We start from the raw sequence: 27,407 nt of genomic DNA, 5'->3' as shown, positions 1-27,407 counted from the left end.
GCATTGTTGCCTAAAGGGGAGAAGGAAAAAAAACCCACACACATTAATGGCCGACTGGCTATGATTTTTTATGGTGGTGTGAGAACAAACAATGTCTTCTAAATTGTTGGTCTGTCTATCTTTCTGCCTGCCTGGGCAGGAACGTTATGGCTTTCTTAATTCTCCTGTGTGATTTATCATCCTAAATTCATTGTTTTGCATAACTCTGCTCAAAATGAAGAAATGTCATTATTTTGCAGCGAAAAAGTTGTCATTTGCATAATGCCTGCCATTAATTATTGTGAGACTAATGCAGTTGTTGATATTTTTAGGGCACAGTGGTACAGCCTGCACCTTGTATAATGTCATTCTGAAAACATTGGTAGTTAATAGGTGCCACAACATTGCACAAATGGAAAGGAAGATGATGAAGAAGAAGGGGACACAATGGAACAGGCTGTGATCTTTATTTAGCTTTTTTTTTTCCCCCTGAAATGCTTGGTGAGGAAAGACTATAAAAGGAAGCGCGAATAGAGCAGGGAGCTGTGACATCCAAGAGAACAAAGGGATAGAAAAGCAGAGGTTTTCTATTTAGGCTGAATTAGCTTAACCTGGGTTCTAGCCAGTTAAATGGAGGAAGGCATGTCTCCTCTGTTTTGGCTTACCTCCTTAACCAAAGCTCTGAACAGAATGTAGGGTCTGGCTTCCTTAAACCCTCAGTTAGAATACGGGTTTGCTCTGAAACATGTTCATCTCGTGGAAGAATCCTCTGAACTGGGCACCTGGTCAGAGTTAAGAGCACACAAGACAGTTTTATAGAAGAGAGGGGAAGGCTATGATTTTTAGGTTTAATTCATCAGTCTTCTGTACTTCTTGAAATTTGGCAATCATATCTGGAACTCAAAGCTTTTCTCCTTCAAAAACCAGAGGAATGCTATAGTAGCATATTAGGGTGACATTTTTTTTTCCTTCTGTTCCTTGCAACAGAACAAACTTTTGCATCCAATTCTGTAGGGCAAGAGCCTACCAAAACTTTCTATTTCACAGGTAAATGAAAGTCAGTTATAAAAATTCGATCAGAGATGAAACTCATTACACTGAGTCTAGGAGGCATAAATATTACAGATGTAGGTAACTGTTGATTTTCTTAGTCATGAGAACTTAAAAAAAAAGACTCACATCAAATAGAATTTTTTTCCCTAATTTCACTGTTTCATGGGTATTATAAATTTAGATATTTCTTCTTTATCATTAATTTAAAAGACACAAAAGAAATGGAGCCTCAAAAGTAGGTCTAGTTGCTAAGACTGACCAGACGTATTTAGAAAGAAGATATTTCCCTTCGATATTTAAAATCTGGCATTGTAAACTCTTGGGAAAATGCACTATTTTTCAGACTGCAGGCCAGATTCTGATGGCTATTCTGCACCGAAACACTGAGGATTACTCTTTTGGAGCTTCTTAAAGCCAGGTGATGATTGTGAGAAGAGCCATAGAATCTGGAGGAGATTGCAAGGGTCTGTCTCAGTTTGTCGTAATAAATTCCTCAGCAGAATTTGGGCTGAGATAGTTTTTGATATCTCACCTTGGATTATGGAAATTAATCTCCTTGTTTTCAGTTCTGAAATATGTAGAAAACACACATTCTGAGTTAGGAAAATTTTAATTCTCCACAGTGATATCACCATCATAAATTACCACATCTGGGACTGTAAAAAACAGATGCGCCCATGCGTCTATTGAGACCAGTCTCCACTGCTGGTTCTCACTTTTACCTTTCTTTTGAAGAGACAGAAATTGCCCTAACACCCAAATTAATGTCTGTTGACTATGATAAAATCAATACAAGCATACAATTTTAAACATAAGTCAGAAGGTGACCATAGGAGAGAAATGGAGAAAAAATGAAAAGAGAAGGGATTTGCACTTCTTATGGTATACTACAACAAGGCTAATTCCTCACATGCCTGTATTTGTAGCCTGGTAATACCTAGTTATCTATCTTATATTCTATAGCTATATAGAAATCCTACATATCGATACCTAAGAAATCTGATCATTTATTTAGCAAGCTATATAGAAATGCTACATATAGATACAAATGAAATCCGATGATCTGTTTGACAAACTGTCTTAGTTACCTTGGCTAGTCCAGAATTTTCCCTATTTTATCCTTGACAGTTGCCCGCCCCATGAATCTCCTCAATCTCAGGCAAAGCAAGGCAATTAATACTCTAACCATAATGGATACTCTCAAGACATTTGACTTAATGGTTGTATTCTATATTTCATCTTGTATTTGAAAAGGCTTTCATATTTAGTGAAAAAACAGCTGTTAAGAACCCTTTTTTCAGCATTCATTTGCTAAAGCATTTTATCTAACTATAAGAGAGAGTTGAGTAAAGAGGTGTAGATTTTCATGCATTGAATGTCTAGCACTTTGATCAGCAATATTCTGAAAAGTAGCAGTCTCATAGTAAATACTCAGAATCAGTTCTGATCCCCTGTGTTCAGGAAATAATTTTAGATCTCGAGTCTTCCATAGAAACAGGGTAGGAATCCATATGTTAGTTGGCATGGTTTTCATCACCTAACATCTGATAATCATGTCAGACTGCCATTCCTTAATATTCACAGATTCCTGCCAGGACTTCAAACTTCTTTATCCTTTGCTTTGGAATTTTTCTCCTTTTACACCTAGATACCATGCTAAGAACCAAGGATGCAAGATAGATATGACATGGTCCCTCACAATGAGCTTTTAATCTAATCTACGAAGAGAAAAAAGATTTTGCAAGAATGAATTTTACATATCATATGTCTGATTGAGGCAACCTCTTTATTCACTGAGATTAGTTAACACTATCACAAAGCCTAGACAGAGAGGAATGGCACTTAAAATCCTGTTACTGTATGTTTCATGGATCAGTTTGTTCATTTGTTTAATAAGCATCAATTGGAGCTTTACTGCCTACTTAGAAATGTTCTGAACTTTTCAGACACAAAGGGGAATTTTACTTGGTACTTTCACAAATAAAAGGGTGTCTCACTTCCCCTCTAGATCCGGAATTCCTCAGGCACAAGATTGGCATGTCAGCATCCATCCCATGCCAGTCTAAGTCAACAGGGTCAGTTTGGCTGGAAAACTATTCCTTTTATAGACTCGGAGATAGGAATTTTAGTTAACCAACTAATTTGACTTTACCTTCCCCAAGACCAGTAATCATAAGACCTGAACTATATAGCATGTAAGTGGGTGCCCAGATTGGCCTGTGCAGTCAAGTGGAAAGAACAGAGGCCTCTGGGACAGGCTAGAGCAGCCACTATATCAGGCAGAACAAAGGTTTTCTATTTGAAGATGGTGTGACTGGGATGAGAGTGATCAGTACTGGAACACTATCCATGCACTTATTCACTCAGCCACTTATGATCTATCAACCAGCTGTAAAACTTCAGGTATTATTCTAACACTAATTATGGGAAATTAAATAAAGTCCCCTATAAAATTTGCATTGTATTGAAAGGAGAGAGGGGCAATAATAAAGGAAGCAAAAAAAACCATATCATTTAAATAATGATAAGGTATGGTAAAAAAACAGAAAACAAGGCAGGGTTCAGTTCAGTTCAGTTCAGTTCAGTCGCTCAAATGTGTTTGACTCTTTGAGACCCCATGGACTGCAGCACGCCAGGCCTCCCTGTCCATCACCAACTCCCAGAGTTTACTCAAACTCAAGTCCGTCAAGTCAGTGATGCCATCCAACTATCTCATCATCTTTCATCCCCTTCCTCCTGTCTTCCATCTTTCCCAGCAACAGGGTCTTCTCCAGTGAGTCAGTTCTTCGCATCAGGTGGCCAAGTATTAGAGTTTCAGCTTCAGCATCAATCCTTCCAATGACTGTTCAGTACTTATTTCCTTTAGGATGGACTGGTTGGATCTCCTTGCAGTCCAAGAGACTCTCAAGAGTCTTCTCCAACACCACAGTTCAAAATCATCAATTCTTTGGCTCTCAGCTTTCTTTATAGTCCAACTCTCACATCCATACATGACTATGGGAAAAACCATAGCTTTGACTAGACGGACCTTTGTTGGCAAAGTAATGTCTCTGCTTTTGAATATGCTGACTAGGTTGGTAATAACTTTCCTTCCTAGGAGCAAGCATCTTTTAATTTCATGGCTGCAATCACCATCTGCAGTGATTTTGGAGCCCAAAAAAATAAAGTCTGCCACTGTTTCCCCATCTATTTGCTATAAAGCAATGGGGCCAGATGCCATGATCTTAGTTTTCTGAATGTTGAGCTTTAAGCCAACATTTTCACTCTCCTCTTTCACTTTCATCAAGAGGCTCTTTAGTTCTTCACTTTCTGCCATAAGTGTGGTGTCATCTGCATATCTGAGGTTATTGACATTTCTTCCAACCATCTTGATTCCAGCTTGTGCTTCCTCCAGCCCAACATTTCTCACGATGTACTCGGTATATAAGTTAAATAAGCAGGGATGTACTCCTTTCCCTATTTGGAACCAGTCTGTTGTTCCATGTCCAGTTCTAACTGCTGCTTCCTGACCTGCATACAGATTTATCAGGAGGCAGATCAGGTGGTCTGGTATTCCAATCTCTTTCAGAATTTTCCACAGTTTTTTGTGATCCACACAGTCAAAGGCTTTGGCATAGTCAATAAAGCAGAAATAGATGTTTTTCTGGAACTCTCTTGCTTTTTCGATGACCCAACGGATGTTGGCAATTTGATCTCTGGTTCCACTGCCTTTTCTAAAACCAGCTTGAACATCTGGAAGTTCATGGTTCACGTATTGTTGAAGCCTGGCTTGGAGAATTTTGAGCGTTACTTTACTAGCGTGTGAGATGAGTGCAATTGTGCAGTAGTTTGAGCATTCTTTGGCATTGCCTTTCTTTGGGATTGGAATGAAAACTGACCTTTTCCAGTCCTGTGGCCACTGCTGAGTTTCCCATATTTTCTGGCATATTGAGGCAGCACTTTCACAGCATCATCTTTTAGGATTTGAAATAGCTCAACTGAAATTCCACCACATCCAGTAGCTTTGTTTGTAGTGATGCTTCCTAAGGCCCACTTGACTTCACATTCTAGGATGTCTGGCTCTAGGTGAGTGATCATACCATCATGATTATCTGGGCTGTGAAGATCTTTTTTGTATAGTTCTTCTGTATATTCTTGCCACCTCTTTTTTATATCTTCTGCTTTTGTTAGATCCATACCATTTCTGTCCTTTATTGAGCCCATCTTTGCATGAAATATTCCCTTGGTATCTCTAATTTTCTTGAAGAGGTCTCTAGTCTTTCCCATTCTATTGTTTTCCTCTATTTCTTTGCATTGATCACTGAGGAAGGCTTTCTTATCTTTCCTTGCTATTCTTTGGAACTCTGCATTCAAATGGGTATAAAACAGGGATAAGTAATGGAGAAACTGTTGTTTGAAATAAACGTAATAGGGAATGTCTCACTGAGCAGGAGATATTTGAGCAAAGATGTCAATAATGAGAGGGAGCTAAGTATGAGGTTGGAGAAGGGCATGGCAACCCACTCTGTTATTCTTGATTGGAGAATCCAGTGGACAGAAGAACCTAGCTGGCTACGCGTCTATGGGTCTCAAAGAGTTGAACATGACTGGGCAATTAACTCTTTCACTTTTACAAGTATGAGGTGATCAGAAGAAAGAGGAATTTAGGCAGAGGGGATAGATGTTGTGAAGTAAGAACAACTTTTAAATATTCCCCGAAGACCATGGTAAAGACTGATGGGAAGCCGTAAGAGCGTTTATTTTTTTTTTTAAGGGCATATGATCTAATTTATAGATTAAAGAGATCTCTGGCTGCTTTGTGGAGAATAGACCTAAGGGGCCAAGGGTGGAGCAGGAAAACTAGTCAGGACTTACTGTGGTAGCCAAGTATGAGATGGACCATGGCAGTGGAGAGGAGGAAAAGTGATTCACTTGTGAATAATTTAGCTGTAATTTGAAGGCAGTTACAGAGAGATTTGATGTGGTATAGAATAAAAAGAAATACATCAGGTATGATGAGTCACATGTATTTGGCCTGATCAACTGGATGAATGGCACTGTCAGTAACTCCAGAATTGGGGTACTATAGGGATGTTGAGGACAGGGCAAATTTAGGGGCAGAGATAATTATGAGTTCATGTGGGGACATGTTGACCTTGAGATTCTTATGCGAGTGAAGAAACTGAGAGGGTGGTTAGATATGTAACTCAGGAGCTCAGAGCGGGGATTAGGGCTAGAGATGCAAACTGTATTTTTTTTTTTTTTTTACTTCTACATAAGTATTTTCTTTAGAATGTAAGCCTATGGAGTGTAAGGAATTGACACTGAGCAGTTTCTGAAGGTAGATGTGCACACCCTGTATTATTTGATGATGAATAAACAGGTGCTACTTTCATTCATTTGTCTGTCTTTGGAAAGTCTGGGACGTGTATAGTAAAGAGGTAACAACAAAACCATATGAACACTTCCTGAGGACACATATGGTTTACAATCTCACTAGAATATAAGGCAAACATAACTTATTGTTTCCATAATAATGCAAAACAGAGGGGCAAACACATTTTCTGGAGTTTATTGATGTGAGTGGGATTAGTGTGAGTTAGAAGAAGACAGGTAAAACTGGAACCCGATTTTGGAACTGAGGAAGACTTAGGCAGGAAGGAGCAGGCAGGGCTTCCCAGATAGGGAGGAGTCAGGAGTGTCACTTCTGGAAATTCTGATTTCATAGGGCTTGGAAGGGCGCTACCATTTGTTTTGTTTGTTTGTTTTTCTCCTCACATGGGGAACTTCTTCCAGGGCATACCTCTTCCCTAAAACTATGATTATTTACTACAGTTAATAGGGGCTTCCTTGATGGTTCCGTGGGTAAAGAATCCGCCTGCAATGCAGGAGACACGGTTTGACCCCTGGGTCAGGAAGATCCCATGGAGGAGGGCATGGCAACCCACTCCAGCCTTCTTGCCTGGAAGATCCCATGGACAGAGGACCCTGGTGGGCTACAGTCCCTGGGGTCTCAAAGAGTAGGACACAACTGAGCAACTTACACTTTCTCTAGAGTCAGTAGTCCTGCTGAGCTCCTAGGTAGAGTCATCTCCAGTCACCATACTAGTGTGGACGCTCATGCTGACTCTTCTTGTTTTAGAAGATTTATTACCCTGCCTTCACATAACTTGAGGTTTATAACTTTGTCTCTCTTTAGTTTGTGCTCTAGGCATAAGTTGTGGCTTTATTTTCTCTCCTTTTGATCTACATTACTTTGGAAGATGTTTGTAGGGTTCAGATTCAGTTTGCTGCCATTATCCAGAGCCTACAAATTGATTTCAAGTGTAATATCCTATCTTTGTAAGTGGTTGCTATGCTATTCTATATCATGGACCTAAATTTATAATCCTACAGACCCGACATACAAACTTGTGATGCTCCACTTCAGCTATGTGAAATTGCCATGGTGAAATCAGAAACTCGGGTTTCAGGAAAGTCTGTGCTTTAGATTCTAATGTAGCCTCTAAGTTTGGCTGTCAGATATTATTGCTTTATTATTATTATTTTATTTAAACGAATAGAGACACAGTTTGCTCAAGTGAGGAAGATATGTTTTGAGATGGCACAATAAAGAAATTCTAAGGAGAGGTTCTGAAGAGATCATTCCAGATCCAGGACTGCTCCAGGAACTTTGTGCCAGGAGTTCATGAAACTTTACTATACTAGACTAAATATCATGGCTTGGCTTTTCTCCACGTTTCTGCCTAGTGTTCTTTTAGTATTAATAGACTGTACATCCTTTTCCTGCTTTTTATAACTTGGAACCACCTGTGGCCTGTTATGGCTCCTTCATTTTCTTCCTACTTTATGGTCCCTTGCACAATCACCTATGCCCTGGGTGTGGGTGTGCAGGTGAATATTAATCTCTTACAAGGAGCAACCAGTATGAGAAGTACAGGGATTATTACATCAAATACCACATAGGGAATTAGACTGCACTGAATTAAGCTCCTCCTTATTTGACCAAACTTATGATGATTTTTTTCTGAATGGTTGACTCTATTTATTCTCTATAGCAGTAGTCCCCAACTTTTTTTGGTAGCAGGGACTAGTTTCATGGAAAACAATTTTTCCATGGACTGGTGTGAGGGGGGATGATTTCAAGATGATTCTCATTAGGTGTGAGCAATCTAGATTCCTCACATGTGCAGTTCACACTAGGGTTCACAGGCCTATGAGAATCTAATGACACCATTGGTTTGACAGGAAGCAGAGCTCAGGTGGTGATGCAAAGCAATGGGGAGTGGCTATAAATACAGGTAAAGTTTCACTGGCTTGCCTGCAACTCACCTGCTGTGCAGCCCAGTTCCTAACAGGCCACAGACCTTGTAATAGTTCATGGCCTGCGGGTTGGGGGCCTATACTCTGTAGCATCAGCATCTATTAATATAGCACAGGTGAAATAAATGAAAGAGTTTGGAAATCCTAAAGGGCATTACAGATTAAGCTGTGGGCCTAAATAATATATCTTAATGATATTAATTGCTATTATAAAGCCTGAACTGAAAGCAAAATTTAGAACTTTATGATAAATATGTACAGAAGCTCTGTTCTAATTTTTAAGATTAACTCACAGGTCGTTGGAATGTTTTCAAGGAGACAACCAAGACAATCTTAGGGTTATCAAAGATTTTGATTTAAGAAATAAAGCATCTATTATAACTACATAGTCTCAGTCACTGAAAATTTTAGAAAGCAATATATACTATCTCTAAAAAATAGGAGAGAGAAAACTACTAGGAACAAAAATTCCTATAGAAAATAACTTTATATAACTTTAGGGAAGGAAGATTAGTGTAGATTAATATTTTAAGTAATATTTTGCTGTAATGTTAATTATGGAAAAGTTCAAAATAAATAAAAATTATTTAAAATTCCTCTGTCCAGAAACAATGAATTTTAGTGTTTACATATATATTTTCCAATCTTCCCATTATGTGTGTACACATCTACCACTTAAACAATTTTTAACATAGCAGTAGTTACTTATGCAATAGACCTTTTCATATTATTGGTTAATATGCATTTTTTATTTATTCCATTCCTAATATTACTTTTAATAGCTGTATAGCATTCCACTATTTGAGCTGCCCAGGTGGCTCAGAGGTAAAGAATCTGCCTGCAATGCAGGAGATGTGGGTTTGATCCCTCAGTCAGGAAGGTCCCCTGGAGGAGAACATGGAAACCCACTCCAGTATTCTTGCCTGGAGAATCCCATGGACAGAGGAACTTGGCAGGCTACAGTCCATAGGTTCGCAAAGACTCAGACATGAAGCGACTGAGCACACACATTCCACTATATGGATGTACTATCATTTATTTAATCAGCCCCCTATCATCAGTCAAGGTTTTCAGTTTTTCACAGTTGTAAGTAAACCATGATAAGCACTTGCTTCTTAATCTTTGTGCAGATCTTTGATTATTTCCTTTAGATAAATTCCTAGATGTGAAATTTCTGGATCAGGATCAAATAGCATTTATATCTTTTAAAGTTTTATATACATATTGCTAAGACAGTCTCCCAAGAGTTGTGCCAATTTTATTCTGTCTGTGGTGACTAAAAAGTTTCCTTCCAAAAGAAACTTAATTTAAAGTGGTACCAATCACTCTTCTCTGAGTCCTATCTGGTCCACCAGTTACAGCAGACCCCACTTAACTCTTACCTTAAGGTTATACATAAACCTTTTTTAGATCATTTATGCTGTAAATGAGACAGATGAAAGAATATAATTTGACAGTGGAATTAGAATGTATTCCCTATCTTATTCCTGCTCTGTAAAAGTGTTCTGCTTACCCTGGACAAAAAAACAGACAAAGAAAAAGAAAGAAACAACAAAAAATCCACCTCTTGAACAGTCCCAATGTGCTAGTACTACCTGAACGTGCAGCAGACATGAGTCCTGCCCTCTGAGACCATACAGCTCCATGTACCATTATCCATAAGGCATTATGTGAATCGTGGGCTTCTAGGACAGTGCCCTTTTGTTTAAGTGCTTGAACCATATGATACAGACAGACTACAGGATACCTGTGATCCACCCTTGTGGGAGGATTGTGTGAACAAGTCTTAGTATTTGTGGAGTCAGGAAGAAGGAGAAGTGTGGCTATCTGCTTCAACTCCAGAATAATACCAAAAACTCAGAGGACTCCATAGTAGGAAATCCACATAAGTGGTAGACTAGCAGTAGGTGATGAGTTGGAGACAGAAAAATCTACTTATTCCCATTTCTCCTACTGTGTCCCCTCCAAGGGAGTCTGTGCCACTCGGAGGAGGCCAGTTTCCTCCATGTGGTAGCTTAGAGTTTCTGAGGATTTCAGAACTGCTTAGGGAAAGGGTGTAGTATGAGGACAAGGGGAAATATTTGAAATTGGGCCTCTCATTAGTAATCAGAAAGGTTGTAGTGGACCTGGGACTTCCTGTAGTGTTGGAGTGCTGGTGTGCAGTGTCACTGGGCAAGGAGGTTTGATGGAATGGGCTTCCCAGGTAGCTCAGCTGGTAAGGAATCTGCCTGCAATGCAGGAGACCCCGATTCGATTCCTGGGTCAGGAAGTTCCACTGGAGAAGGGATAGGCTACCCACTCCAGTATTGTTGAGCTTCCCTGGTGACTCAGATAATAAAAAATCCACCTGCAATGTGGGAGACCTGGGTTCGATCTCTGGATTGGGAAGATCTCCTGGAGGAGGGCATGGCAACCCGCTCCAGTATTCTTGCTTGGAGAATCCCCATGACAGAGGATCCTGGCAGGCTGTGGTCCATGGGGTCGCAAAGAGTCGGACACGACTGAGTGAGATGGATACAGGATACAGGGAATTGCTTGACTGAGAATTAAAGAGAGAGTCTGTAGTGCACTGCTTGGACCAGAAAGGCTTTCCCATGGTTACCCGATTAGCTGAAACTGGCCTGAGTTAGAGGGACAGTTGTAACAGTGACAAAAAAATTCCAAATAATCCTTCTGAATAGATATGCACACATTTAGAAAATGCATAATAAATGACATATAGTGAAAATGTAAACAAGCCATTTAATAACATTTTAATGCTTGATTCTGATCTCTTAATTAAAATGTGCATAAAAGAAAACAATGGTGGAACATCTGTGTGTGTTATTGGGATGGCAGGATTTATGCTGCACCCTGGGCTTTTTTGTTCATGTCTCAGTGTGCGCGAACACGGGAGAGTTTCCTCTGGGAGGCACAGATTTACCCATTTGAGCCCCACAGAGTCTGTGTTCCCACCCACCCCCTCTTGGCTGTGGCTGTCTCTCTTTCCTTTCCTCTTACATTCAATACTGTATGGCTCATTCTCTGCCTAAATTAAACTACTCTCATCATTTGATCTGAAAGCCACTCTTCATCCCACCCCTATAACCTGAAACCCTGACCTAACCCTGACTCAGCCCTGTTATCTCAGCAGCTGTACACAGCATTACCTAATGTTTTTGGCCTCGGTGAATAATCTCTAAGAGCCTTGGGGAAAGCATGGCCCTTTGTATCTGTGACCTTGCAGCAATTATTACTCAGCTGGACACTATGGGGTTTAGATGTTAGAGAGGGAAATTCTACTCACTCCTGCTGGTGAATTTTTTTATTACAAATCATTTGGGGGGTGTATCCTGGAGCTTCATTTTGCCCAATCCTTAAATGAGAGTACCAGCAATCACAAAAGTCGAAGGTTATTAAGTACTTTAAGATCTTCCAGTGAAAATGTTACCCCTTGAAATGATTTTTTTTTTTTCTATCATTACTTGGAACATACCTGATCACCAGAAAGTTTATCTCTGATTAAATGAACATAAAAAGTACTCCAGAAGAATTCTGTATCAGATCTACAATAGAAAGTCACAGCCAAAAGGCCTTCTTAAACATACAATAATTAATATTTAATGCCCCTCTTTATGAGTAGGACATTGCACTGGGACTATCTCTAATCCTCATAATGTTCCTGCAAAATAGGTAGTTTTATTCTTTCATCCACAGGTGATGAAACAGATTCAGAGTTGTTTAAGTGATGTGCCTATATTTATATTGCCAGCCAGCAGAAGACCTGGGATTCAGACTCAAGTTAGTCTCTGTCTCAAGGCCATAATCTTTCCAAAAAATCATACGCCATCATACGACAGCTACCGTTTCCTGTACACCCATACTGAGATGCTGTTCTGAAAGAGTTAACTAGAATATATCCTGTTTGTGACAAATGTCTGAAACTTGTTTTTATAACTTGGATGTAATTCACAAATAAAGAGTAATTATCAATATGTCACAGATGAAGAGCTGCACGTATGGATCGGTGTAATTTCTGTTCCCTTGGCTTATGGATGCAGTATGCCCCAGGGAGTTTCACAAATCCACATGGCATCTCCTCGTACTGGGTTCTGTGTGAACTGAACAAAGTGGAAAGCTCCTATGTATTGGGATAGCTCATGACTGGTTACCAGCTGAGGGAATTTGTGTAAAATTACCTTACCATATGTAGACATGGTTTCTTTTCTGAATCTGTTCTGCACCATTCAGTGTAGGCAAAATACCAAGTATTGGTACTAGCTCTGTATTTCTTATTTATTTATTTTCAATTGTGAGATAATTGCTTTACAATATTGTATTGGTTTCTGCCATACATCAGCAAGAATCAGTCATAGGTATACTATGACCCTCCGTCTTGAACCTCCCTCCCACCTCTCACCCCACCCCACCCATCTAGGTTGTCCCAGAACACTGGTTTGATCTTCCTGAGTAGTCATACAGCTAATTCCCATTGGCTATCTATTTTATGTATGGTAATGTACATGTTTCCATACTACTCTCTCCTTTCGTCCCATGCTCTCCTCCCCAACTCCTGTGTCCAAAAGTCTGTTCTCTATGTCTGCATCTCCATTGCTACCCTGCAAATGGGCTCATCAGTACCATATTGTGGTAAATATACACAGTGGCTTAAAGCTCAACACTCAGAAAACGAAGATCATGGCATCCGGTCCCATCACTTGATGGGAAATAGATGGGGAAACAGTGGAAACAGTGTCAGACTTTATTTTTCTGGGCTCCAAAATCACTGCAGATGGTGACTGCAGCCATGAAATTAAAAGACGCTTACTCCTTGGAAGGAAAGTTATGACCAACCTAGACAGCATATTCAAAAGCAGAGACATTACTTTGCCAACAAAGGTCCGTCTAGTCAAGGCTATGGTTTTTCCAGTGGTCATGTATGGACGTGAGAGTTGGACTGTGAAGAAGGCTGAGCGCCGAAGAATTGATGCTTCTGAACTGTGGTGTTGGAGAAGACTCTTGAGAGTCCCTTGGACTGCAAGGAGATCCAACCAGTCCATTCTGAAGGAGATCAGCCCTGGGATTTTTTGGGAAGGAATGATGCTAAAGCTGAAACTCCAGTGCTTTGGCCACCTCATGCGAAGAGTTGACTCACTGGAAAAGACTCTGATGCTGGGAGGGATTGGGGGCAAGAGGAGAAGGGGACGACAGAGGATGAGATGGCTGGATGGCATCACTGACTCGATGGACATGAGTCTGAGTGAACTCCGGAGTTGGTGATGGACAGGGAGGCCTGGTGTGCTGCGATTCATGGGGTCGCAAAGATTCGGACACGACTGAGTGACTCATCTGATCTGATCTGATCTGATAGAAAGGAATACATTTGAGTTGGTTCTAATGAGGTGAATGAACCTAGAGTCTATTACACAAAGTGAAGTAAGTCAGAAAGAGAAAAACAAATACCATATATTAACACATATATATGGAATCTAGCTTTGTACATCTTGATGGGTGTTTGTTTTAGAAGCATTGCCCCAGGAGAGGAGAAAGAGACGAGAGTGTCTGTCTTCCTTTTGCTTTCTTGTGCCTCTGTTTCCCAACTGATCTCCTTCATCAGTTTGCTATACTCCTTTGGTGAAAATGACATCAAACATTCATAGACTAGAAGTTATTAAGACTTTAAATCACATGAGACTACCCATGGGATAATTTTTCGATCTGCCTTTTGCATGTTTCAGCTTCCAGTAGTGGATGTGCGCTGCATACTGGAGACATGTAACTTATACCTGTTCCATTCTTTTTTACTGTTTTCTTAGTCTGAGAAAATCTCTGCTTTAGGCTTGTTATGTGTTTGAGACAGACCAGTTATTAGGTTTGTATGATGGTTAGGCTGTGGGGCAGAGAAGAAGTTCATAGGATATTGAGGTGTATATTAAGAAAAGCATTATAATATGGTGGAAAAAACATGGGCCCCAGAGTATCACAGGAGCTCAGCTCTTTTACTTATGAGCTGTGTCACTTTGAATGAGTTATTTAACCCACCAAGCCTTTTTTTTTTTAATCTGTAAGAATAATAATACCTGCTTTATAGGGATATTGTGCAAATTAAATGAAATAGCACATTTGGTACAGTGGTACCTCTAATGTACCACTAATGTTGGTTGCTTAGATTTCATGCAGCAAGGAAAGGGGAAACTAGAAAAGAGTGGAAATTAGAAGATGATATTGGGTTTGATCAAAATGTTTTCATTGTTTCCATTCAGCATAATAAAAGAGTGTCTAGAAGCTGCTGCTGCTGCTGCTAAGTCGCTTCAGTCATGTCCGACTATGTGCGACCCCATAGACAGCAGCCCACCAGGCTCCCCCGTCCCTGGGATTCTCCAGGCAAGAACACTGGAGTGGGTTGCCATTTCCTTCTCCAATGCATGAAAGTGAAAAGTGAAAGTTAAGATGCTCAGTCGTGTCCGACTCTTAGCGACCGCATGGACCGCAGCCTACCAGGCTCTTCCATCCATGGCGTTGTCCAGGCAAGAGTACTGGAGGCAAAGACCCCATTTCTGTTTCCAGCTCTGCCACTGAAAAGCTGTAAAATCTTTACTCTTAGCCTTGCAGTGTCTGTTTCTCATCTTAAAAGTGAATAAATCAGAATGAATGCTCTCTACTTAGTTATATAGTTTTTCCTTCTGAAGACTTTTCTTCTTCCCAGAGTTGAACATAGCTGTCACTCAGCAGTGTGTAAAACTTCAAAGGCCAAGAGCCAAATATCTAGACAGGCCTAGTGTTGCGGTATCCTTCTCGCTGTGCAACTCTGTTTACATGTACATTTATGTTCTTTGTATATTTGTCATGTGTCTGAGTATGTATGCACCTGCATGCTTGTTGAAGTAAGCACACTAGCATACATTCATACATTTTTGTGGGTATGTGTGTTTATATATAACCTATATATATATATACAGTATGTGTGTATATATATAAATATATGTCTGTGTGTATGAGAAACAGATGCTCTGTAGGCAGATAAAGCAGATAAATATAGATCCAAATAGAAGCAAAGTATATAAATATAGACCTTATATAGAGTGAACACAAGCAGATCAGCACCATTTCATTATTGCTGGAAGTCTTTTTAATAAAAGAGGTGAAAATCAGTAACTGACATTGAAATTATCGATTGAATGACACTGTCAGATCGGAAGGCATGGTGTAAGGTAAGAAAATAACCTTTCTTTCAACTTGGAGGAGCAATTAGCAGGAAGATTTGTTACTTTTAATTATTTGATTTATGAAAGTTTTTAGATGCTATGTAGTGTGGTATTTTTAAAAGTACAGATATATCATCACCCTTCCTAAAAATACTACCAGACAACAAAAAAATAATGCATAAGAAAAGAACACCTGTTCCAATCCTGAGAAAGGACTTGACAAAGGTGACAAGATTACTCTTCTTTGCAGGCTGTGATTGGCAGCTCTTTCCCATCTGTAGATATGGACAGACGACTTAGTTTCATTCTATGTTATTTTTCACAAACCCCCTGAAGTCTTTAAGGAACCCACCTCAAGGAGATATTTTGAAGCATAAGGCCATAGTCACCATTGTTAAGTTATTTTCGTGGGACTGCGTGTGATTGTGTTTAGTGAGTATGTTGTGTGAGTAAAACTGGGCTTCCATCTGTTACTTTCATGTCACTGTTTGCACCAGTCAAAATAACTGGTTGCGAGTTTTGCTTTATTTTGTTTTGTTTTAGTGGGGAGGGTACTGTGAGTTATTTTGAGCAGGTTCGAGTTAACTGGGTAATTTTCTTTAATGTTGAAAGTTACATCTTGATCATGAGTTTAAATACCATATGAAAATAAAGGGTGCCTCCTCTTTCCTATAAATCTCACCTATTTCCCACAGCAGATCATGTGACTTTTTCACCATCATTATGAGAATATCCAGGGAAGCTCAACTGTGAAGAAAGTTCCTGAAATTATGCAGATGCAAATCCCACTTTTTCCTCACACCACAGAACTGTCAAAGTCCTTGTCATCGATTTTCCTGTTGATCATTTTACTATTGCTTTTCCTTATAAAGGCAGGAAATGGGGGCCCAGAAGGTGGTCTCGTTCTCTCCTCTTCTGTGCTTCTTTGAAGCCAGAAGCTACTGTTTCTTCCTTCTTGCTCTCAAACACATTCAGACTTGAGCAAGAAGAGGAGAGAAGGACAGAGCAAGGACTCTTTAGAACATGAGAAATAAATTAGCGCTGCCTAAGAACTGTTCCGGAGAAGGCAATGGCACCCCACTCCAGTACTCTTGCCTGGAAAATCCCATGAATGGAGGAGTCTGGTAGGCTGCAGTCCATGGGGTCGCTAAGAGTCGCACAAGACTGAGCGAATTCACTTTCACTTTTCACTTTCATGCGTTGGAGAAGGAAATGGCAACCCACTCCAGTGTTCTTGCCTGGAGAATCCCAGGGACGGGGAAGCCTGGTGGGCTGCCGTCTATGGGGTCGCACAGAGTCGGACATGACTGAAGTGACTTAGCAGCAGCAGCAGCAAGAACTGTTCATTCTTCCTTTCAGGCCTGTTTTGCTGCTATTACTTTAACTTCCTCACCAAATTTTGAGTTTAAACATTTATTAAGAAAAGTGTCCCAGAGGTCTTGAGAATACTATGTCACACACACACACACACACACACACACACACACACACTAATATAGTTGTGAAAAATTCATTCCAAAAGCCTGTAGTGTGTGAAAAATGGAGTATACTCTCCATTTTATTAATTATTTTGAAAGAATACTTCCTAGCAATGTGTAAAGTTGGTAAACTCAATAGTACTTCAAACTATAGACTTTTCAGAACTGCTCTTATTTACTTGATGTGTTCTAATGTTATTTTCAACAAGTGTTTATTTATGAGTAGTATAAAATAATATGTCTACATATAAAAGATTCAGGATAGAAAAGCAGACTTTTGAAAAATAACTGTTTGCCAGATTAACATAATAAAACTTTTTGTCTACACACACACACACACACACACACAGGCAAATTCCTTTTTCCTTGTTCTTTGCTTCTTTCCCTTTGTCCTGGCCTAACATATTCAGATTTTGTTTAGATTTTGTCAAGTATTTTATAGTAATTACCCAAAATTTTGGCAAGGAGTAAAAAAATGTATGCACACAAACATATATATATACAATGTAGACTTACAGCATTATGGCTTATTTAGCTTAAACATTTTTGGACTAAAATTCTGAGGAAAGTTATGTATACACATACATACACACGCACACACACACACACACACACACACACATGCTTCTCCTTTACTTATTCTTTGTTTTGTTCCTTTTCTCCTGGCTTCTCAGATCCATTGTTTAGACTTTGTCAAGGACTTTATAGTACAATAACTATCATAAACTTTGGCATAAAGGAAAAATGTATATAACACCCATAGACACAAATATACATACATAGATACATCAATTGTTAATATGCAAATCATCAAATTTTAGTCAAATTTTATTATATTTTTTACCTTTATTCAGTATAAATCTTTAAAGGAATTTTTAAAAACACTCAAATATCTGGTGTGATTTAAAGATTCCTGAGAAATTGTGCATTTCTTTACCTTTGATAAGGAACATTTTCCAGATATGAGTTTGGAAAACAAGGATTTGTCATAGCCAAGAGCAAAGCTAGAATCTATTTTTTTTAGGAGTCATTTATCCTTCCCGAGAAGGCAATGGCACCCCACTCCAGTACTCTTGCCTGGGAAATCCCATGGACGGAGGAGCCTGGTAGGCTGAAGTCCATGGGGTCGCTAGGAGTCGGACACGACTGAGCGACTTCACTTTCACTTTTCACTTTCCTGCATTGGAGAAGGAAATGGCAACCCACTCCAGTGTTCTTGCCTGGAGAATCCCAGGGACTGGGGAGCCTGGTGGCTGCCATCTATGGGGTAGCACAGAGTCGGACACGACTGAAGTGACTTAGCAGTAGCAGCATCCTTCCCACCCCCTACTTGGGACTTTTACTGGTTCTCATCATTGGTATGGAGAATTTCTCTTTGGTTAGATGGCTTCATATTCTGTTCCTGGCCTTGTGGTACATTACACTATATATGAACCACCATGGAAGTCCAGTAGGTCCTAACTCTCCTCACTGCAACTTTTTAATTAGCTGTGTCCTTAAGCAAGTTAAGCTAACAGCTCTGTAACTAGGTTGCTAATCTATGAAACTTAGGCCAGTCTTAATTCACAGGGGATTCGTATTAAATGAATGATATCATGGAAGGATGTAGCACATAATATGTATTCAATAAATGCTAGTTTACTTCTGGCCTATTAATTTTAACTTCTGTCTGGGACTTCCTCCTCCTAACCCTTCTCACCACTGTAGCTAACATCATGATATAGACATTAACCAATGCTAGAGACATAGGAATAAGGTGTTTAAAATATTATTGATTATTATAGCTACCCTGGTAATGGGCTTACAAAGAAGGAGATCTAAGGAAACCACCAGGAATTTCTGCATCCTGTAATTATAATGTTTTCTAGTCAAGAAATAGAAATGGTAGACGTTTACCAAAGTATTGCCAGAATCCTATTCATACCAATAAAGTGTAATGAAATATCTATCCAAGTGATGTACATTAAGCCTTTTGAAATAAGAAAACATCCACTTATTGCCCATGCTTGTATCTGCTTCATATCCTTTCCATAGTGGATGTTACTCACTTTCACTCACTGTAGATTAGTCTCCTTGATTAGCACCTACTCTTTTTTAGGGCGAGGTGTGCGGCCAGAAAGGGCTTCCTAAATGGCACAAGTGGTAAAGAACATGCCTGCCAATGCAGGAAACTTAAAAGATGCAAGTTCGATCCCTGGGTTGGGAAGAACTCTGGAGGAGGAAATGGCAACCCACTCCAGCACTCTTGCCTGGAGAATCCCATGGACAGAGGAGCCTGGTAGGCCACGGTCCATGGGGTCACAAAGGGGTGGACACAACTGAAGTGACTTAGCACACACGCATGTGCAGTCAGAATCCAGATGACATTGTTATTGTTCGGTTGCTCAGTCATGTCCAACTCTTTGCGACCCCATGGACTGCAGCATGCCGGGCTTCCCTCAAGTTTGCTCAAGTTCATGTCCATTGATTGGGTGATACCATCCAACCGTCTCAGTCTCTGTCGCCTCCTTCTCCTCCTGCACTCTATCTTTCCCAGCATCAGGTCTTTTCCAATGATTTGGCTCTTTGCATCAGGTGGCCAAAGTATTGGAGATGTCATTGAAATGGCTAAATAGTTGCTGTATACCTTCTTTGTTAGGGAATAAGCAGGGGAGGGAAGGGGCAAGGTCGGGGGGGACACCTCCCACTCTAAGATATCTACAGCTGCATTTCAGCCTAGAGCCAATCATTTTAACTGAATTGTAAACCCCACAGGAGTTAAGCTTTATAAAGGAAACAATGACACAATCTAAATGATTCTTGCAGCAATGTCCCTGTTATACAGAGATCTCTTTATCAGATCTAAGCTCACTTTGAACCTCCTCAGACTTCACTTTCTGTGTATCTGCAGATTTAGTATGCAACTCTCTGTCTTTTTCTGGCATTGAGAGTTTGGCCAATGTCATTAAACCACATTAAGTCACTAGAACTTCTCTAGATCTCTTCCTGCTATGCCACAATCAGTCTCAAAATAGTTTTGACTGAGGAATAGAAAGAAAGAAAAGGAAACTGATGTGATAGAAAAATGAGTGGTCATGTCTGGAGATTGTGAGCCTTTGCTCTCTATCTTGAATGAGATTCCTGTAACACAAGGCTCACTTTCCTCCCCAGCAGTTTGGAGGTCTGGACACACAGGCAAAGTCTATAGCTGTAGGTTACCCTCAGGTTGTCAGCACCTTGTTTCAGTTTATAAAACATTTAAATGTATACCAAATACCTATTTGTTGTATAGTGCTAAACCCAAACCTTTTCATCCTTTAAGATTTCTGAGACTCTCAAAACACATTTAAAAAAAGAAATCATTTTTATGAAGAAGACTAATAAATAAACGTAGAAGCAGATAAAAAGTGAGAAAAAGGGAAGATTTTAAAGCCAGTGTGTGTAAGTCACTCAGTCACATCTGACTCTTTGCAACCCCGTGGATTATAGCTTACCAGGCTCCTCTGTCCGTGGAATTCTCCAAGCAAGAAGAATCTAGTGGGTAGCCATTTCCTTCTCCAGGAGATCTTCCCAACTCAGGAACTGAAGCTGGGGCTCCTGCATTGCAGGCAGATTCTTTACTATCTGAGTCACCAGGTAAAGCCAGGTATAGAGATAAATGAGTGAGAAACAGAGTAAGAGAGACTCAGTCCAAAGGTCTAAAGAATAAGGAGGAAGAAAAAGGGGAGGAAGAGGAGACTCCGATTAAAGATGGAAAATTATAAGATAGCTTTGAGGGGAACATTTTATATAATGTAAGTAGTCTTTATCTTATAAAAAATCTTTTGAAATCTCTGTTTATATCATTTAAAATAAGATTCACTTTACGCAACTTTGACTTACTCTGTCCTGTGGAGAAATGAGCTGTGAGCCTTAGGTACAAGTCTCAGCTCTGTCTCAAAATATAAACTCCTGAGAAAATTACCTTCTGAGCATCATAATCTTCACATACAAAGTAAAGGGTCCAGGCATAGTCTCATCCACTTTTAAGAATCCATGAAATGAAGCAGCACATGGAATAATCTTGTTGACCTGCTGCTTGGATGCTTGATGAAGGAAGTTCTGAATTAGATTAGATCATACTAATGATAAAAAAAAAAAAAAAAACTTTGGGAAGTTTTTACTGATTTGTACATGCTTAGTCCCAGATGAGTTAATAAGAATGTAGCCCCACTTTATAGAAAGTACTATGGCTACCATTGCCAAACACACTTTTAGTTAAATCTTCAACTGGAATATTATACTTGCAACTCTTTTTCTAAAGGTCTTATTCACCAATTAGCTGAAAGATGGCATTTCTGACTTTCTAATCCAGAAATTTAAAACTCCTGTGTAACCAAGAAAATGGAAATCAGTACATTCTTGGTTGCCCTTCTATTAATTTAAATTTACATAACCTAATCAAAACTCAACCTGCCTTGCCCTTCAACAAAAAGCTATATTTTCCCCCATTACTAAATGGCTGCATTCTTCTCAGGATTTTTTAAAAGATGAATTATGTTGCTATCCCATGACTTTTCCTTTAGAATGTGTCCATGGAAATTAAAATGGATTTTTCTGTGCCCAAGACTGAAATGAAAAATAGTCCAAAGGGATGGTGGAAATGAACACAAAACTTTGCTGATATTACTAGTATTGCAATTTTGTTAAGCTTTGTTTCTAATAAAATGAAACTGAAGTCAACTGATCCCAAATAACTGTTTGACACTTTATCTACATCATTATTTTGTGTTTACAGTCTAAGCACAGCCTAAGATTTTCTGTAAATCTTTGACATATGTTTTCTGAGGCTTTTCTAGTATACTATTCCTACTGGGCTCTTTCTTCCATAACCAGTTTACTGTTTCAACAAGTATTGCTGAACATAGAGAATGTACCAAGTACTGTGCTGCTGCTGCTGCTAAGTCACTTCAGTCATGTCGGACTCTGTGCGACCCCATAGATGGCAGCCCACCAGGCTCCCCCATCCCTGGGATTCTCCAGGCAAGAACACTGGAGTGGGTTGCCATTTCCTTCTCCAATGCATGAAAGTGAAAAGTGAAAGTGAAGTCGCTCAGTCGTGTCCGACTCTTAGCGACCCCATGGACTGCAGCCTACCAGGCTCCTCCATCCATGGGATATTCCAGGCAAGAGTACTGGAGTGGGTGCCATTGCCTTCTCTGAAGCACTGTGCTAGGTACTAGGTATAAACTGTGTGCACATGGCTGCCAGTCATTGAATCATCCTTGAAAAACGGATGGAGTAGGCATCTATTTTTATTTTCTAAGCTGAAATGGGAGAAAAGAGAACATTGGAGGATCAGAAATGTAACCTTAAACTCTTGTTCTTTCCTTTAGGTGACCTCCTGTGATTTTTTTTCTAGTCACCATTTACAAACACATTCAAGAAGGGTACTGCCTTGCTCTCTAACTGGCTGCTAATAAAGAGAATTTCTATTTCTTTTTATATCTTAGTGATTGTCCTCAGCCATAGGAGGGTACTCAGGTACAGGATGGTCCTGTGCCTAGCAGCACAGTCAACTTCACCCATACTTTCTAGCCTCAGCTTTGGGAACTCATTATGTGGCACAAGAAGCATCAGACAGGCTCAGAGGACTGGAGATGTCTGTAGTCATCCATATCAAAAGTTAATTTTAGGTGCTCTCCATAAACACAATATTAGAAATTATTGAAATTTCTCTTACAAGCATCTTCATCAGTTTAGAATCTTTTCTCATTGACTGTTTCTCTTTCATTGCCCTATATTGGGCTGTTCTATTTAGTCAAATAATGTGTATATATCTTCTTCCAGGGCTTCCCTTGTGGCTCAGCTGGTAAAGAATCCGCCTGCAGTGCAGTAGACCTGGGTTCGATCCCTGGGTTGGGAAGATCCCCTGGAGAAGGGAACAGCTACCTACTGCAGTATTCTTGCCTGGAGAATTCCATGGACTGTATAGTCCATGGGGTCTCAAAAGAGTCGGTCGGACACGACTGAGCGACTTCCACTTATACGTTCTTCCAAAGTAAAATAGTGACCTATTCAAAGATTTCCATATGCATTCTTCATGTATTTTTAAAGGGGAAGGGTAAAACTGAAGATATTTCTCTTTGCCCTGGTGATATCTCTGTGTGTTTTTCAAATGACGTTTGCTATTAGGTAAACTAGTTAGACCATAGCACTGGCTAGCACAGGTATGGATTCCCAAAGGTATCGAGAGAATGACAACAGGAGCATATGGAGAAGTCTGACAGTGCAGTGGAATTGCTTTCAAGTGATTTGACACATTAGTACTTTCAGGCACTCTCCTGCCAGTAATCCTCATTAGACATACGATCAGAATATTGGGGTCACTAACTCAAATCCGTTTTTCTGAGACCTGAACAATAACTGAAAATCAGAGCTAAAGGTAATAAGAATGAAGCTATTCCAGATGTTAGAATTGTTTCTCTAATTGACTGTTACTCTCTCCCCTCTGTTTGGTCCTTTTTCCCTCTCCCTGTTTCTCTCTTTCTCTTTTTTCTTCCCTGCCTTCCTGCTCCTTTCTTTTTAGTGTTCTGAATTCATTAGATGGCATAGTGTAAATCAATAGTAAACGCTAACCGCCTACTCTGTACTCAGTTACGCAACATCGCATAACCGGTACACAGAGACAAAAAGGGAAAAAGCACACACAGCCTTTACATTCAAAAGCTCTTGCATAATTTTACTTTTCCACAGCCAAAAAGAAAAAAAAAGGAAATAACAGATGGGGAAAACTTACAGTTTTTTTTCCCTTTTTTCAGACTGTTGAGAAGGGAGTTAGCTAACATTCATGACCATTTCTAGTTGCCCTGAGCTGCAGCAAAACATCCCATAATTGTCAGTGCCTTCACTGGCTTTAAATCAAGATTTTGTGACCCTCCATGATGTGGTAAATTTTCCAGGTAACATAAGACTAAAATTATTCTGAGGTGTTTAATGCTGACTTGGTTTTTACTTATTTTGTGAAAAATCAACAACATTTAAAGTAAGAAATGAATTTTAAAATAGAAAGGATAAGGAAGACAGCTGTGTGTGTGTATGTGTGTGTTTTCATTTGAAATGTATCCTGATGTAATATTTATGTAAAAAGCTGGTTATATAAACCCTGTCTTTCTCTTGCTTTTTACTTTGGGGGCTGGATAAAGCCCTACAGTTTTTTTTTCTCATGACAAAGTATATTCAAACCCCAAAGTCTTAATGAAAGAGAAAACATCTAGATGCTACAGCAGACACTTAATTCAAACTCCCTACAGAATTCATCCCTTAAATAACAGATCCATTTAAGAACTTGTAGTTTCTGGAATTCTCATTTAGAACTTTCTGTCGCACTCTTCCCTGGAACACCTTTGGGATCATTGCACTGCCTTTAAGTCTCCGATGTATAATAAAGTGTTTTTTGTTGTTGTTGTTCTTCACTTCTTTGCTATACCCCCTACTTTTTCACTGGAGTAACTCCCTTCCCAAATGGGGACATGGTGAGATTTGTAGGAGGTTTATCAGTCTTCCTTCCCGGTTACAATATTTTGTTTCAACTTAACTGGCTGATGTCCTCTGGGCACCAGGCATTTGTCTGATGAGGGAGTTTAGAGGTCTTTGGAGGTTTGTTTTGTTCTTCCCTTTCAGCTTCTGCCTATCAAATGGTTTTCAAATAGATACAAAATGCTAGTGAGCACAGCATTAGGCACTCTGAGATTTCTGCTAGAGGAAAGATCAGGTATGTAAGGAGTAGTGTGCTAGTAGTTCTGAGGGTTCTTAATGCAATCAGGAAAGGTGAAGCGGGGCCGGAGAGAGGATGGATCTGAGTAGGAACTACTGAAGCTCTTGATCACTGTGTATTTGGGATCAGTATCATTCCTTTAGATCATACTTTACTTCTGGATGGTAAGGCCTTATGGAATTGGTTCATTTGATTTACTAAAGGAAGAAGGTAGATTTTTCTCTACTTTTTATGAAAGATTCAGGCTATTTCCTAGTTTGTTTGACTTTCTCTTATATGTTAGCTATTGAATTTTGGATTCCTTTTGTATGGAAAAGCCTGGTGCATAAAGATAAAAATCAAAGCCAGGAGAGTTTTGTCTGGTTTTTCAGGTTTCATTATCTAAATATGTGGTTCACTGTTGTAACAACTGAATGATCAAGATCACTGGGGTTGTAGTATCTCTGTATGTATGATGACATGGGCACATCTTTTGTTGTCTGAATATGAATAATGATTAAGCTAGCATATGTTTTTAAAGTATTTTGTAAATACATTTCCTTTCAGATTTTTTTCCTTGAAAGAATCTATAATTCAGACAGATTTGTTTGTGAAACATAATGAAAATTAGTCACAATATTCTAGTCTTTAAGCAAGATATTCACATATATATTTACACATATATCTTTTCTGTGTCCTTCGTATTTTTAATCTTTTTTATTAATGTATAGCTGATCTACAGTGTTGTGTTAGTTTCAGTTATACAGCAAAGTGATTTAGTTATATGTAATTCTTTTTAAGATTATTTTCCATTATAGATTATTATAAAATATTGAGTATAGTTCCCTGCTACTGTGCAGCAGGTCCTTGTTGGTTATCTATTTTATATATAATAGTGAGTATATATTAATCCCCAAACCCTAATTTATCTCTTTCCCCCTTTCCCCTTTCGTAACCATGTTTATTTTCTATGTCTTTGCGTCTATTTCTGTTTTGAATATAAACTCATCTGTATCCTTTTTTTTAAGATTCTACATATAAGTGATATCGTATGATATTGTCTTTTTCAGTCTGGCTTACTTCACTTAGTATGATAATCTCTAGGTCCATCCGTGTTGCTGCAAAAGGCAATATTTCATTCTTTTTATGACTGAGTAGTATTTCACTATATAAATATACCATATCTTTGTCCATTCATCTGTCAATGGACATTTAGGATGTTTCCATGTCTTGGTTTTTGTAAATAGTGCTGCTATGAACATTGGGGTGCATTAATCTTTTTGAATTGTGGTTTTCTCAATTGTAGGTAAGTGTGGATTCCAATAGGCAGTTTTGTATGTGTGTAGTTGATTATCAAATTGAATACTGCACCACGTAGAATGTTTCTTTATAATGTAATTTTAACATGATTAATCTGTAGCCAAACACTTAGTTTTGGTCTACAGTTCTGTATACAGGGAATCATTTAGAATACCCTGATTTTCAAATAGGTTTGCTTGAATTTAAATGAAACCTTATTCCTCTATGGAGGAGCATTTTCTTGATTGTCAAAAATATTTGGAGCTATCTGGTTATCAAAAGAGTAGGGAAAACGTCTTTGAGTAAAACATATTTGGACTTTTTCCTGCCTCAGTTTTTCAGAATAACTTTCAATTCCCTCTCAGTCGATTTTCACACTCTCTGAAACATACTTAGGGAAGAATTGACCTTTCAATGCCCCATTAATTCCAGCTGCTTTGGAACAGCACTCTTTTTTGGTTGTAACCATGGCCCTGGGAACTTGTAAGCTACTTCTAGCTTTTCTTCTGCAGTATGGGATCCAGGCCTAGGAAGGGTTGGCAAGCCTAAACTTTCTATTTCCAGGCATACAGGAAGATAGGGCAAAATTTAAATTTCTTCTAATTTTTCAGAAGTCCTTTACAACTCTTAGGGTAAACCTGGCTTCTCTTTGCTATTGGCAATAGTAATAGATATTTTTAAATGTTGCAACAAGAACCTCAGTCAGTAACTTATACTCTTTCAACATGAATCACTCTAGTTGTGCCCAGCACACAGTAGCTGCTTTAGGAATATTTTACCTGAATATTTTTGTGAGCTGCAGTGACTGTCCCCTCTTAGTGCTTATGCAAGTAAGCAGTAAGCCATGATAGTAATAAAGGGGTCAGATGAGATCAAATACAGTGCTCTTCAAACTTCAGTCAGGGACGACCACCCCATTTTATAAGAAAGCCCTTATTATCCTGTCTCTATCTTTTTAAAAAAAATAACAAATTGCAGAAAGAAATTTTATATCTTTCCTGGAAGTCCTTTTTAATGGTCAGTGATGCACAGACCATTGGATCGTTTAACAAACATAATTTTGCGCAAGGTACTTTAGGGATCCTTATTGAGTTCAAATGCAATGTTAGGGCCATATGATTATGGGTCTCAAATATACTCCTCTTACACTCTGCCACAGGGTCTTTTGAATCTTGACTTTACTCACTTTGCTTAGGCAATTATTTTTTAGGCTTCTTTTATTTATATAAGTCATAGGATGATGACAAGTTTTATACAGAATTCTTCTTTTATAATGTTTCATTATCTTTAGCTACAGTAACTCCTGATCTTTCTAAATCAATTTTGGCTTAAGTTATCATTCTGGTTATTTTCAGGGCTTCATTCTGATGGTGATATTGTGGGTGGGAGGTGATCTCT

At 39.1% G+C, this 27,407-nt stretch overlaps 1 protein-coding gene across 23 annotated transcripts in view; it reads left to right on the top strand.

Annotated features, from left to right (window-relative positions):
• The window catches only part of ZBTB20 (zinc finger and BTB domain containing 20), an 862,801-nt gene that overhangs the window by 432,025 nt on the left and 403,369 nt on the right, over positions 1-27,407 (top strand). The window lies entirely within an intron of this gene.

The sequence above is a fragment of the Bos taurus genome, chromosome 1, assembly GCF_002263795.3.
Source record: "Bos taurus isolate L1 Dominette 01449 registration number 42190680 breed Hereford chromosome 1, ARS-UCD2.0, whole genome shotgun sequence".
In the NCBI taxonomy this organism is placed as follows: domain Eukaryota; kingdom Metazoa; phylum Chordata; class Mammalia; order Artiodactyla; family Bovidae; genus Bos; species Bos taurus.
This window is presented reverse-complemented; position numbering and strand designations above follow the sequence as displayed.